Below are 12,564 nucleotides of genomic sequence, written 5' to 3'. Positions count from 1 at the left end.
GAAATGGAGCAGAGGGGAAGAGTGACAAGGGGAGAAAGTGGCCATGGTCCCAGGAAGTGGTTCTGAGTGGCTAGCTGGAAAAGAACTTGTGTTTTTATCACTCTTCCCTGACCCTTACATCATAGAACCTCTTCTGGGATAGCCTGACACTCCCCAGAGAAGCTGCTTTGACTCTGAGAGCCTCTTTGGCCCCCTTCTCTAGGAAGGAGGATCCCTGAGAAGACTGGGGCATCTCTTGTCCTGTTCCTTACACCTCTAAACCGATTCTGTCTTCTTTGGAAAGATTTGTTCGCTCTTCTGGTCTTCCCCACGAGCACCCAATGGCAGGGTTCCCCCGAAGGACGCGTGCCTCTCCTTGGGGACAGCATTCGGCTTTGCACTCAGGAACTTGTTGGGTTGAGTCTGTATTTTGTCTCTGTCTCTGTCCCCCTTGCCCTTCAGCTGTTCTCTCTCCCACGCACACCGCTCCCCGGCCTTTAAGTCGTCCTCACGCTTTGTTTGGGCTGTTCCCGCCCGCGTCTGTCTGCGCCCGCGGGGTGTCTGTCCCTGTCCCCCCGGGCGCGGGGCGGGGGGCTGGCGGGACGCGAGCGCGTTGCTGGCCCTGCAGTGGCTTTTCGATCGGATCGTCGAAGGCCGGAGAGGCGGGGAGAGGCGTGCGGCCCCAGGCACCCGCCGAAAAGGCTGACTGCGATTCCGGTCGCCGAGATGCCGGCTACTCCCACTGCAAAGGGATGGATGACTCTTCGCGCCCCTCCCCGCAGCGGCCCCCGCAGCCCCCTCCAGGCGCGAGCCCAGGCCCACCCACACAAAGGCCGCTCTCCCGGCGCGCGGCGCGCCCCCTGGCGGCGGGTCCCCAGACAGCAGCCTCGGGCGCGCCCCGCCTCCCAGGACCTCCCCGCGGCCGCGCCGGAACGCGGGTCGTGAGGCACAGGCCGAGTCCCGAGCCTGGGGCTGCGCTTTCTCCCTCGGGAGCTCTCAGACTGTGCCCATTTTGACGTTCCTGCAATCCATTCAGAAAAGGAGCCATTCACAAGACCAGATCTTTTCCTCCACGAAACAAAGAAGCCAGTGATTGTTCCGTCCACTTAGAGGGTGAGAAGGGGTTCAGAGTTCACACTTCCGTCCTTGGGTTTCGGCCCTAAGGATGGAGGCTGACTTCGTCAATTATTTGCTCCAGCTGGAAGCAGGGGCTCAAAGCAAAACCCTTGAAGAAAATTTTTCTGGGAATGTGTATGAACCTACTGGATTTGGGGACGGGTCCCAGTTATCAGAGTGGTCTGTGATAGCCACACACAAGAAGAACCCAAGAGATCATAAATGAAAACAAACAAACCAACCCCCAAACAACAATAAAACCTACCATCCAGTAGCCCCCGTGAAAATACTGACCACTCTTATCAACTCAAATGTGGAGTCTCTTCCTGACTGGAAAGGGACGGCTCCGGGACCATTCAGAAATGGGCCGGAGACAAATGTGGCTGTCAGTCTCTGGGGACATCTGATGTTACTTTGGTTACTCCCCAAGTAACCATAGGCAGAGGAAGAACAGAACCTCCATCTGAGGGGTTCTGGCTTGTGAAAATAACTTGTTTGGGGGGTGAACTTGAAAGTGTGCAGCCCAGATGTAACGTTTAAGATCCAGGCTGCCTGACACAGCTGTGCTCTCCAAGTTGCCATTGGATTGAGTTGGGGCCACACCCACAGCTGCAGCGGAGCGGTGCTATTTGAAACTCCCCCAGGGCCAACTGCTGTGAAAAGAAGTGTATTACACAAAATAAAACAAAATGCCAACTCATCTTCAGAGTCTCATGGTCTGCCTTGGGGAAAAGAAAAGGAGTTTTAGTTTTCACCCCTTGTGCACCAAGTGCATCGTCCTGAGGCCAGTTCTGGAAAGCTCTGGAAAGTTCTTTGTTATGCTGTTGACTCACAATCTGACCGTGGACCTAACGTTTAACTTGACCAGCCTCCACTTCTCTTTTTGGGAAATGGGGAGAATGATTGCCGTTTACCTCACGGGGATGCTATCAAGAAAGGGCTCTGGTGATGAGGCTAGATTCAAATGACATGCTCAATATAATCATTTCCTCCATCATTTTAAACAACGGTAGCTGAGTTTGGGCCAAGTGTTTGCCCTGATATTAACTTTAGGAAGGTCATTCAACAGGAGGTCTGGTTCTCAAGAGCAGGTTTGAAGAGAAAAAGATGTACCTGGAAGACTTTATAAATATTGGAATATTGAGGTAAATGTTTTTCTATTCTCAATACAACACAGATAAGAGACAGCGAAAGAATCTTGTCAAATGAAGCATCAGAACAAGTGGACTAAAGATAAGTTCTCACCCGATAATATTTAGCATATGGGTTAAATGCTACTTCTTTAGTGTTAAGGGGAAAACAGCCCCCTTGTCCCTATATTATCTCTCAGGCCCTTGCTATACAGAATTAGACTCTCTGAACCTAGAAAAACAACTAACTTGTACTCTACAAAGGAGAATCCAGCCTGTGAGTGGGTATGAGAGTGTTTCTATGGTACTCAAACGTCTGAAAGAAACATGAACTAATTTGATCAACCAGATTTTTTGTCTACACAATAGTAAGCATTAAGATGTTTCCCTCTATGTGGACACTTGGTGTCGTATAGATGAAACACTTGGATGGATAATTGAGATTCTCTTCTCTTTTCCTTCAGATATGTATGATATACTGAAACAGGTGAAGAGGTATTCAGTTCAAAGTTCAGAGGGAGGAAACCAAGAAACAGGAGAAAAGAAAGTAAATAAAAGCAAGAACAAGGACTTCCTCTGTGGGATCCCAGCCCTCTGGGTGCACAAGCAGAAGGCACCTTTGTATGAAGAAAAAGGCACTGCTTCCTTATGACAGTAACCCCATTCCAGGGTGTGTGACTTGGCTGTCAGAGTGTGGACTACCTCCGTTCTTCCCTCAGCGAGAAGCTTTTGTGCAGCGTGCTAACCGTACAACTGTACATAGTGGCCCTGGAAAGTCATCAAAAGGAGGAGGAGAAATGTTCATAAAAAGGTAGCAATGGATATGAAGAAAGAGGAACAGAGTTTTACTTTGTTGACAGACTTCCCCAAGGAATGTACACGATCCAGAGGATACGCCTGCTAATGTCTCTGTTTGGCCCAACCAGAAAAATATTTGCCTTTTTTCCCTCAAGTGTGAGTACCATCCATTTATTTATTTATATATTTAGTTTTTATTTTTAACTTAAGGAAAGGCTCACTGTTAATTCCAGTCACGTATTTACTGCCTTTTCTATCTGGTGCCTTGTCTGTCGAGTTTTCACTTCCCTGGAATTGTGACTCTCCATCTCCCTTGTCCCCACCCTCCTCTCCCTTCTGTAACACAAATGCCTTTTAAAATTTTTGCTAGTTTAATTAGTGTGTGAATTCATTTTTGATGAACTGATGTGGCTTATTGGCATGAAGATTTTCCTTCCCTCCCAACACTGTATGTAATAGAAACGGCTTGTGTGAGGGTGACACCTTCTTTGATGCTGCAGATATTTTGTTTGATGCGGAAAGGCCAGCCATTCAGCTGTGATGCTCTGGTCTCAGGGGAGATAGTTTTTCACTGCTGCTGGTGGAGTGGGGGGAGGTTGGTGGAGAATAGGAGGAGAGAGTGGTCTGGAAAATTATGGCTGAGAAACAACATAGCTAAGGATTTAATGTTTATATTTTATTGGACTGATTTTGAAATAGTCATTGTTCACACCCTGGACCCAGGAGGGAAGGAGACCTTGACTTTCTGCCATCAGTAGTAAGGCATTGTGAATTAGTGCAGCCAGTTGAAAATTTCCACCTCTTGCCAAAGAATTAAGCTGAAATTAGCACACAGTTGGTAACAATTTGATTTCTGGTTTCACTTTAATCAGTGAGGATTAATGGCTAAAATTTTTATTTCTAATCTCTCTTTAGCCTGACTAACAAAAGCTGTCACTTTCTTGAAAACTGCTAAATGAAGAGGGATTTATAAGCTCTCTGAGAGAATAAAAGCTAAAGTGCTAAGGCCCACTTTTCAGACCATAAAATTTTCAAATTCCCCCAATAGTCCCTCATATACTGCTGGAAGAGCTGACTGCTGCTGGGTTCAGTAATGTTTATTGCTGGACAAAGGTGGTGGAAGGACTTGAGTGCATTCTTAATGGTTTCAAAACTCTAGATGAAATGCAATAATCTTCCTGGAGAAAATTAATATTACAGAACAGAGTAGGAAGTAGGATTTGAATTATGAGTACAGCATTGCCTAGCTTATATATATATATATATTTTTTACCACTTTTCCATTTCCTGTTGCCACCTGAGCTAGACCTTTCTATGACCTGCCAACTGATCCACAGCAAAGTTGTGAAACTGGGGAAATCTGTCCCCAGCCTACCAAGGTTTTCTCTAAGTGTCCTTTGAACAGTTTCTCATTGACTCCCACCCCCAGGGAGTGGACTAGAGCCTTGGCTGGATGCTACAGCAGACATAGGAGGATGGACCTGCCTGCAGGAACCCACGGTGGCATCTGCTGCAGGGATGCTATTGGGCATCAGCCTGCATCCTCTTCATAAGAAGCCTCCGGAAACATGCTTCCAGGTCTCAGTTCCAGGAAGTGTGATTCTCCTGAACATCTGATTTGTTTTGGTCTTGTTGACATGCTGAATCTTAAAAATGACTCTGTTTCCCTTTTTATTTTGGCTTTTATGAAGCTTAGGAGCAAGTCTGTTAGCATATGGTCTACATTCCTCTCAGATAATATGACTCTTGGAGTTAGTATATTCTTATCTAAAATTTTTATTCAGATTACTTCAATTTTTAAAAGTACTTTTCTATTATATTAGTGTAAGCCACCTCAAAGCTCAGTAGGCAGAGGATAAAATTAATCCTCATGAGGCAGAGGATTAAAATAAATAAAATAAAAATTTAAAAATGGCTAAACCTCTCACCATCACCCAAGCAAAAACCCTTTCATCCTTCTGCTCCGGGTTTCACCAAAGTTTGAATTTTAAAAACTATATTTCTTTTCCTCATCAAGAGTGCCCCTGGGGGCTTCCCTGGTGGTCCAGTTGTTAAGAATCCGCCTTCCATTGCAGGGGACGTGGGTTCGATCCCTGGTTGGGGAACTAAGATTCCACATGCTGTGGGACAACTAAGTCCGCTCACTGCACCTACTGAGCCCATGCACCGTAGAGCCTGTGCGCCACCACTAGAGAGAAGCCTGTGCGCCACAACGAAGATCCCACAGCTAAGACCCGACGGAGCCAAATAAATAAATAATTTAATTTAATTTAATTTTTTAAAAAAGAGAAGAGTGCCCCTGAAATTTATTTTAATCTGGTTTCATCTGTATAAAAATGTTCTCAGTTGGAACTTGGCTGACTGTGTCCCAAAAAGTAATGGTTTCTGGGTCTCCACCCTCAAAGGATGACCTCAGTCCTTCATGGGGGCACTTTGCTTTTGGAATTTAAAGAGATTAAAACTTAGGGAATTAGACATTCAGTTTACACTAATAGAGGCACTCAGCAAAGAGTGTAATAGGTGTTGTTAGAGAATGGTTGTGTTTGCCTTCCATGGTTTCTCCCTGGGTTTATGGTTTCAAGGAGCTGTTTATAATTAAAAGGAAAGCAGCAATTCACAGTAAGACAAAGAACCAGAAAGCAGTCCTTATTTCATTTCATTTTACTTTATTTCATTTCACAAAGACAGCACTTAGGCTTTAATTTTCACTGTTGTCCACTATCAGTTATTTGTTTCCCAGACATGCTCTAGATAGCTACAACCCATTTGTAAGTCACTTATTTTGTGCATTATGGTCTAATGTCTGGCAAAGTATTTCCAAGTTGCCTATTATTGTAAAAGTTAAGAACTCTGACAGAGATATTAGGAATCATAATGATACAATATTTACGAGGCAAACTACCAGGTAATATCTAGTGATGGGAAAGAGCTAGCAAACACTTTCAAAATAAGTTTGCTATTAGTCAGTCATTGTTAACTCATGTAGAGGTAGAAACAAGTCAGACATCCAGGATTAATTTCTAAGCACTTGCTGTGCATCTTTGGGGAACACACCTAACCTTTCTGGATTCCAGAGTCCAAGGAGGACAGTTAAAATGACATGGGCATTTTAAGGTTGTTTAGTATTCTGAATTAGAAAGGATAATTAACAGCAGATGGCAGATCCTTCTGCTGTTGACTGAGGTGCTAATAAGAATATTGCCCAGAGGGGAGGACCTTTCTTTTTTTTTTTTTTCCCTGTACGCAGGCCTCTCACTTTTGTGGCCTCTCCCGTTGCGGAGCACAGGCTCCAGACACGCAGGCTCAGAGGCCATGGCTCATGGGCCCAGCCGCTCCGCGGCATGTGGGATATTCCCGGACCGGGGCACGAACCCGTGTCCCCTGCATCGGCAGGCGGACTCTCAACCACTGCGGCACCAGGGAAGCCCAGAGGACCTTTCTTGAGTGGCCCACAGGATCCTCTGTTTCTCTTCCTCTTTAAAAGCATTAGCAAGTTAAAAAGGACAGGTCTGGACAGAAGGGAGACATGGATTCCATCTTTTTCTCCCTCAATTTTCCCACCTCTCAACTACCACCTTTTATATGTGTTTTTTGGGGGAGGGCATTAGGGGTGAAAAATTTGGTTCCAATGCCCCCCACCCGTGTTATTTATTTATTTATTTATATCATGGAAGACCCTGTAGAGAAGAACTTTGCAATAGTAAAATTTTGGCCTTCAAAGTGTGAAATCATGCCATAAAAATTGTAGAAATCTCCAAACTATAGCACTGTGACCATGGCCTTTGTGTAAATTTGATTCCTAGCTTTCAGGGTAAGGACTATCTCTTGCAAAATTTTGCCTAGCCCTGTCATCCTCCCTGGTAAGTAGCGATATTTGTTTCGAGTATTGCAGCTTCCCGTTGCCTGAGAGTTCTGTCAAGAGGAAAAATGATAATTGTTATAACTGAAGTTATTGCATTTTTGTGACACTAGCAAAATTACTTGCAAAATAATCAAAACTAAGAAAGGAAAGAGATACTTTGCAGTCAGAGATCCCACCCAGCTCCACATAAAATTTTTCAATTGCAATGTGATGTCCTCATAGTAATTTGGCAGCAAAACCTCTATGAGATTTTTATGTTGCACTTTTCCCACACCGTGAACCCAGGAAATGTGGGGAGACTTCAACTTAAGTAAAAGGACTCCTCTACTCAGGCTCCATCCTCTCACCCCTCCTCTTGCCCAGCGCTGCAAGCATCTAGTTTTATATATTAAGGAACCCAGGAGACTCAGAGTTTCCAGTGAGGTTGCCTAGATGATAGATGTACAGAGACCACCCCTCTCCATTTCCCCCTTCTCCGCGCTGGGTTAATTCTGTCTTGGGGCACATGTTACTCTGCTAGTCACTGAGACAAGCTGAAGGCCCCAGACACCCTAGCTTACTTCTGGACATACAGAAACAGTAGGGGGACAGGATGGCCTCTCAGCTTCCCTGGCTTCATCGGGAAGCATGCAGTGTATGGTGTGAGGTCTGAAGCGTGCTTTGGAAGAACTCAGGGCGAGGGCTAGTTACCACAGAGAAAGGAATTACACCACAGCTGGAAGCGGTCAAATGATTCTCTCCTGCAGATGTTGGCACAGGGTGCTGCCTAGATTCCTCTGATGGGAAGTGAGAATAGCAGTAACCGACCAACATGTCCTGGAACCCACAGTCTTCTTGGATTTAACTTGAACACCTTGGGGAATTTTAGTTATGAAGATTTGACCTTTCTACAGTTGACGATGGCCCCAGCCACCAAGGTCGCTGGAGCATCTGAATCTATTTCCTGAGCACCATTGCATGGTAGTTGTGAACATGGACTCAGAGCACAACGTCACAAATGTGAGTTCTGGAACTGGGAGGTGAGGTCAAACTATGTGGTGTGAGAGTGAGGGAGGAGTAGCTCCCCAAAAGAAAAACTGAGGTGTTCCAGAGGAAGGAGTAGCATTTCTGGAGTAAGTTAGACCAGTTCTCCCACATTGTAGCACTGTAGGCTTGACCACATTCTAGAGCCTCTGTACACTTCAACCACTAAATAAGGTTAGTAGTATCTTTTGGCGTGTGTTCTTGAAAGGACTCAATGAGATTAAATTGTAAAACTGCGTAAAGTATCGGGGACATAGCAGGCTCATAGAAAGGAATTTAAAAACTTAGATCTAGCTTATCTATTGCTCTCTCTTTGTATTAGACATTCTCTAAGGTTCTTGGGACTTGGTTACTCTTTTTCTCATTCCCTTAGCCTCTGAGTTTTCCTAAACTCAACATAAAGAACCCCTTCTAGTTACAGCTTTGAATCTGGCCTTCTGTATCCCCTGGGAATGAAACTATTTTTTGTATGTGTTTATCGTGGTGGTCATGATTATTAATTTGTCATCAAAAGAAAGTGTATCCTTAAGCAGTTAGTTTCTGCATCTCATCTCACACATTTCTAAAATCAAAGCCCTGAAACACAGAACTCAGCCTGCTGGTGAAGCAGGCCTTTTAGTTTGTGTAGCTCATGCAAAAAATGTTCCCTGCGACCTGCCTCCCTAATAATTCTTGAGGGTTGAACTTATGCTCAGATAGTTACATCTGGTTCTACAGTTAACAAATGGGTCAGAAGGAAAAGAAGGAGTGAAAAAAACCATTCACCGCCCCCCCATTTTTTTCTCAGTGTGAAGTCATTTGCTTTTCTTTCTAGCCCATACCAAGTCTTCAGAAGTTGAGCCAGGCAGATGGTGAGGTTACAGCTTGGGCAAAATGTGTTCTAATGTTATCAGCTTTCAAGGAGCACATGGAGCATAGAGGAAAGATGGTTTGTGGTATTTTTGTTTATTAAATTTGATGGTTGGATTATGACATTTATATTTATTATATGTACAGAATCTCATCCATCACTGTTGACAGTCAGAACATGTCCTCTGCGGTTGGCATAGCCCGTCTCTTCCTGCAAAGAGATCTAACATTTATTCTTATTTGGGAGACTAAGAAGAGGTGGGAAAAAGAGGAGATCCACCCTCAGTGCCACCACCCCGGGGAAATGCGAGTATGAGATAAGTGTGATTGTGTTTGATTCTGTCATGTTAAAAAACCTTTTCCTTGTTTGGGTTGTGAGTCGGTTTGATGGTGCTGTGGAGGGAATATTCAGCGGCATGGGAGCAGTGTAGCCAATGAACCCAGTGCAGGAAAAATATATAGAAGGAGGGCTCTCAGCTTTGCCCCATTAAAATCCTGGCATCGGCTATTGTTGAAATAATGTCGCGATGGCTTTGTCTAGTGGCTAGAGCACTTCAGCAGCCAGGCGTCTTCTTTATGCTCTGGATTTTATTACCTACCAGATGTGGGCCTCTTGGATGTTTTATTAGAGCACCAGGTGAGCTGATGAAAGGACAGCACTCCAACTGCCTTCCAAATGACGCCGGGTTCACTTGAGCTTTGTTTACGTGTAAGAGGAGACAAGGGCTGGCAAGGCTTAGGGACAAGAAAGAAGGCACTATCCCCCATAAAATTTCTCAGTGGATCTTAAGGTGAAAGAGACGGTATGCTTGCTTAAGGTTTACGGATCTTTTCCAGAGTATAACTTAAAGATGTTTTTATAGCCAATGTGCAAATGAATGAACCCAAATGTGGCTGGGTTCAATCTCTCCAGCCACGTAAGATTCCAAAAATAAAAGGTTCATGTTGGCTTGAGCAAACCCAGTACATTTGGAAACCAGTTAACCCCACGTATTGCCTGCACAGCCTGGAAACTTTTGAATTATAAGTATTTAAGTTACTAACCTGGAGAAGAGATTAAGTTCTTCTCCTTCCCCCATCCCACCTCCTTGGCCTCCCTTTTAGGGCTAATGATGGGTTCTAACTTCAATCATTAGTGTCCTAGTTGACATTTTCTAAAGCAGCAGCCCACGTGCAGCTGCTGTGTCTAAGGAACGTTTCAAGCAGTACCGAGCATTTATGTAGGCTTCACACAGATTTTGACTGCCAGGTACTGCCTTCTTTTAGGTTTACTTAGGACTTGGGAAATAGTTTACGAGAGTCCCATATACTAGCCTCATTCTTTTTTAAAATTGGGGCAATATCTGTGCATAGTACTATAAGTCATTAATCGAGCATCTTTTGGGTATAGCTCTAGTCTCTGTATTATGAGGGCTATTAAACAAAAGTAATGGCAGTTTATCTCCAGAGGGTTTAAACAAAACATACCAAAAGCCAGACCTCTATGAAGAGGCACAATTTCCTGCTAGATAGTGTGTGTGTGTGTGTGCGCATCAGATTACATAAATGGACTGTAAACATTTCCAGGGGCGGGAGAGAGTGCAGATCCTGGGTGTTAACAAGGCAAAGGTCATGAGTGCACTCCCCACATGGTCCAGTTGGCTCTGCTCCATCCCACTGTCACAGAGGCCCCCTCGGAGGCAATCCACCCTGACTATTCCGTAGTTCACATGAGTGAAGCCAGGACTCATTTATGGCGGGGAGGATGGATACTCTAAGTCTTCTTTGTCTCTTCTTAACTAAAAGCAATTCTTTGCAAGGTATTATAATTTTAATTCTACACACAATATAGTTACTGCAATTCTCATCTGCTACTTGAACGAATGAATATTTGTGAGCACATACTATATGCAAGACTATATATAATATATATAAAATATATATTTTATATACATTATATATATATTCCTCATTTGATTCTCACAACAGCTTTCTGTGGTAGGGATTTAGGACCACCGTTTAACTGCTAAAAAATCTAAATATCAGAGCCTGGTATGTAGCAGATGCTTAATAAATATGTGTTAATGACTAAATGAATGAAACTCAGATTAAAAGTCTTGCTTTTGCTCATGGTCGTAAAGCAAGTAAGAGGCAATGCTTGGAACCCAATTCACGTGGCTCCAAAGCTTGCTCTTTTCTTAACAGTGCACGTGAGAGACAACACAGTTAGGTCACTGCCCAGTCCTCAGGTGGGTGTGGTTCAGGAAAGAGTAGCACAGCTGAGAAGATGTTTCCATCTCTGCACCTGAGGGCTATGTTGCAGACACAGCCATAGTTGTGGATCTCCCAGCTCTTCCTTCTTTGTTCTTTGGAACCCCATCTATGGAACAGAGAACAGAAGAGTATTGGGCTTGGAGCTTCTCATCTCCCTGGAAAGATGTGCAGCCAATGCAAGGTGTGAGGACCAGTGGTGCTGAGGGCGTGGCAGCAGAGGTAAGCGTCCTAGATCCAGAAGCAGTCCTGAAATCTTTGATCTGTGTTTGCCTCTGGTAGTCACTAGACCCCTGAAGAACAGATTTCAGGGTTCCATAGGTTGAAACAACCAATTCCACACTCAGGAGAGAACTGCTATTTTATTGCCCCAATTAACTGCTCTATTTGTTTATAAATTCTTCCCTTTTCTGTTTTATGATGCAGTTGTGGTGTGTTTAATGGAACTGAAAGATTAAAACTGGCAAGATGACTGCATATTATGTTTCCAAAGCTAATAAATGGTTTGAATCCAGAATGTTTGTGGCCCTTTCCAAAAATATTTGGTTTCTCTAAAAAGCAACAGCTGTTGGGAAATGGATGGAAGTTTTTACTGTAGTGTGTATAGCATTCTATTTAATGCTTTTATTCCTTTGGGGAATTTGCCTGCCTGATAACAGATAAAACAACAGGGACTTAGTAAAATATAAAAACTCATGATGTTAAAATCAGCAAGTTGGATGTTAAATTTAAAGTCACACAAGAAAACCAAGACTTTCTTTCTAAAACTACTTTTTGCTGAGTGGAAATATTTTGCTTCTGTGAAAATAGGTATAAGTTTTTAAAAAATCACTTTTCACTAATATTTCTATTGTATTTTTCAGTTTACAAAGCACACATATATTTAAAATTTAGATTTCACTACAATTCTTGATATTCTAGAATATGCATCCCATTGCTTTTTTTAAAAAATAAATTTATTTATTTGTTTATTTATTTTTGGCTGTGTTGGGTCTTCGTTGCTGCACGTGGGCTTTCTCTAGTTGCGGCGAGCGGGGGCTATTCTTTGTTGCGGTGTGCGGGCTTTTCATTGCGGTGGCTTCTCTTGTTGCTCTTTTTGCGGAGCAGGGGACCTAGAGCATGTGTGGGCTCAGTAGTTGTGGCGTGTGGGCTCAGTAGTTGTGGTGCATGGGCTCTAGGGCACACAGGCTTGAGTAGTTGTGGCTCAAGGGTTCTAGAGCGCAAGCTCAGTAGTTGTGGCGCATGGGCTTAGTTGCTCCGCGGCATGTGGGATCTTCCCAGACCAGGGCTCGAACCCGTGTCCCTTGCATTGGCAGGTGGATTCTTAACCACTGTGCCACCAGGGAAGCCCCATCCCATTGCTTTTTAAAAACAAACACAACAGTATGAGGCTGGTGTCCCAAAGGCTGTCACCCTTGCTTTTGGCAAGCTGCTAAAATCCTAAGTCTGGAGTGGGGCTCAGCGATCAGAGTTTTTAACAGGCCCTTAGGTGATTCTGACACAGGTGCTCTACAGACTTCATTTTGAGAATCCCAGACTAACAAGGCAGAAGGTTCA

The sequence above is a fragment of the Pseudorca crassidens genome, chromosome 6 (assembly GCF_039906515.1).
Source record: "Pseudorca crassidens isolate mPseCra1 chromosome 6, mPseCra1.hap1, whole genome shotgun sequence".
Taxonomy (NCBI): Eukaryota; Metazoa; Chordata; class Mammalia; order Artiodactyla; family Delphinidae; genus Pseudorca; species Pseudorca crassidens.
This window is presented reverse-complemented; position numbering follows the sequence as displayed.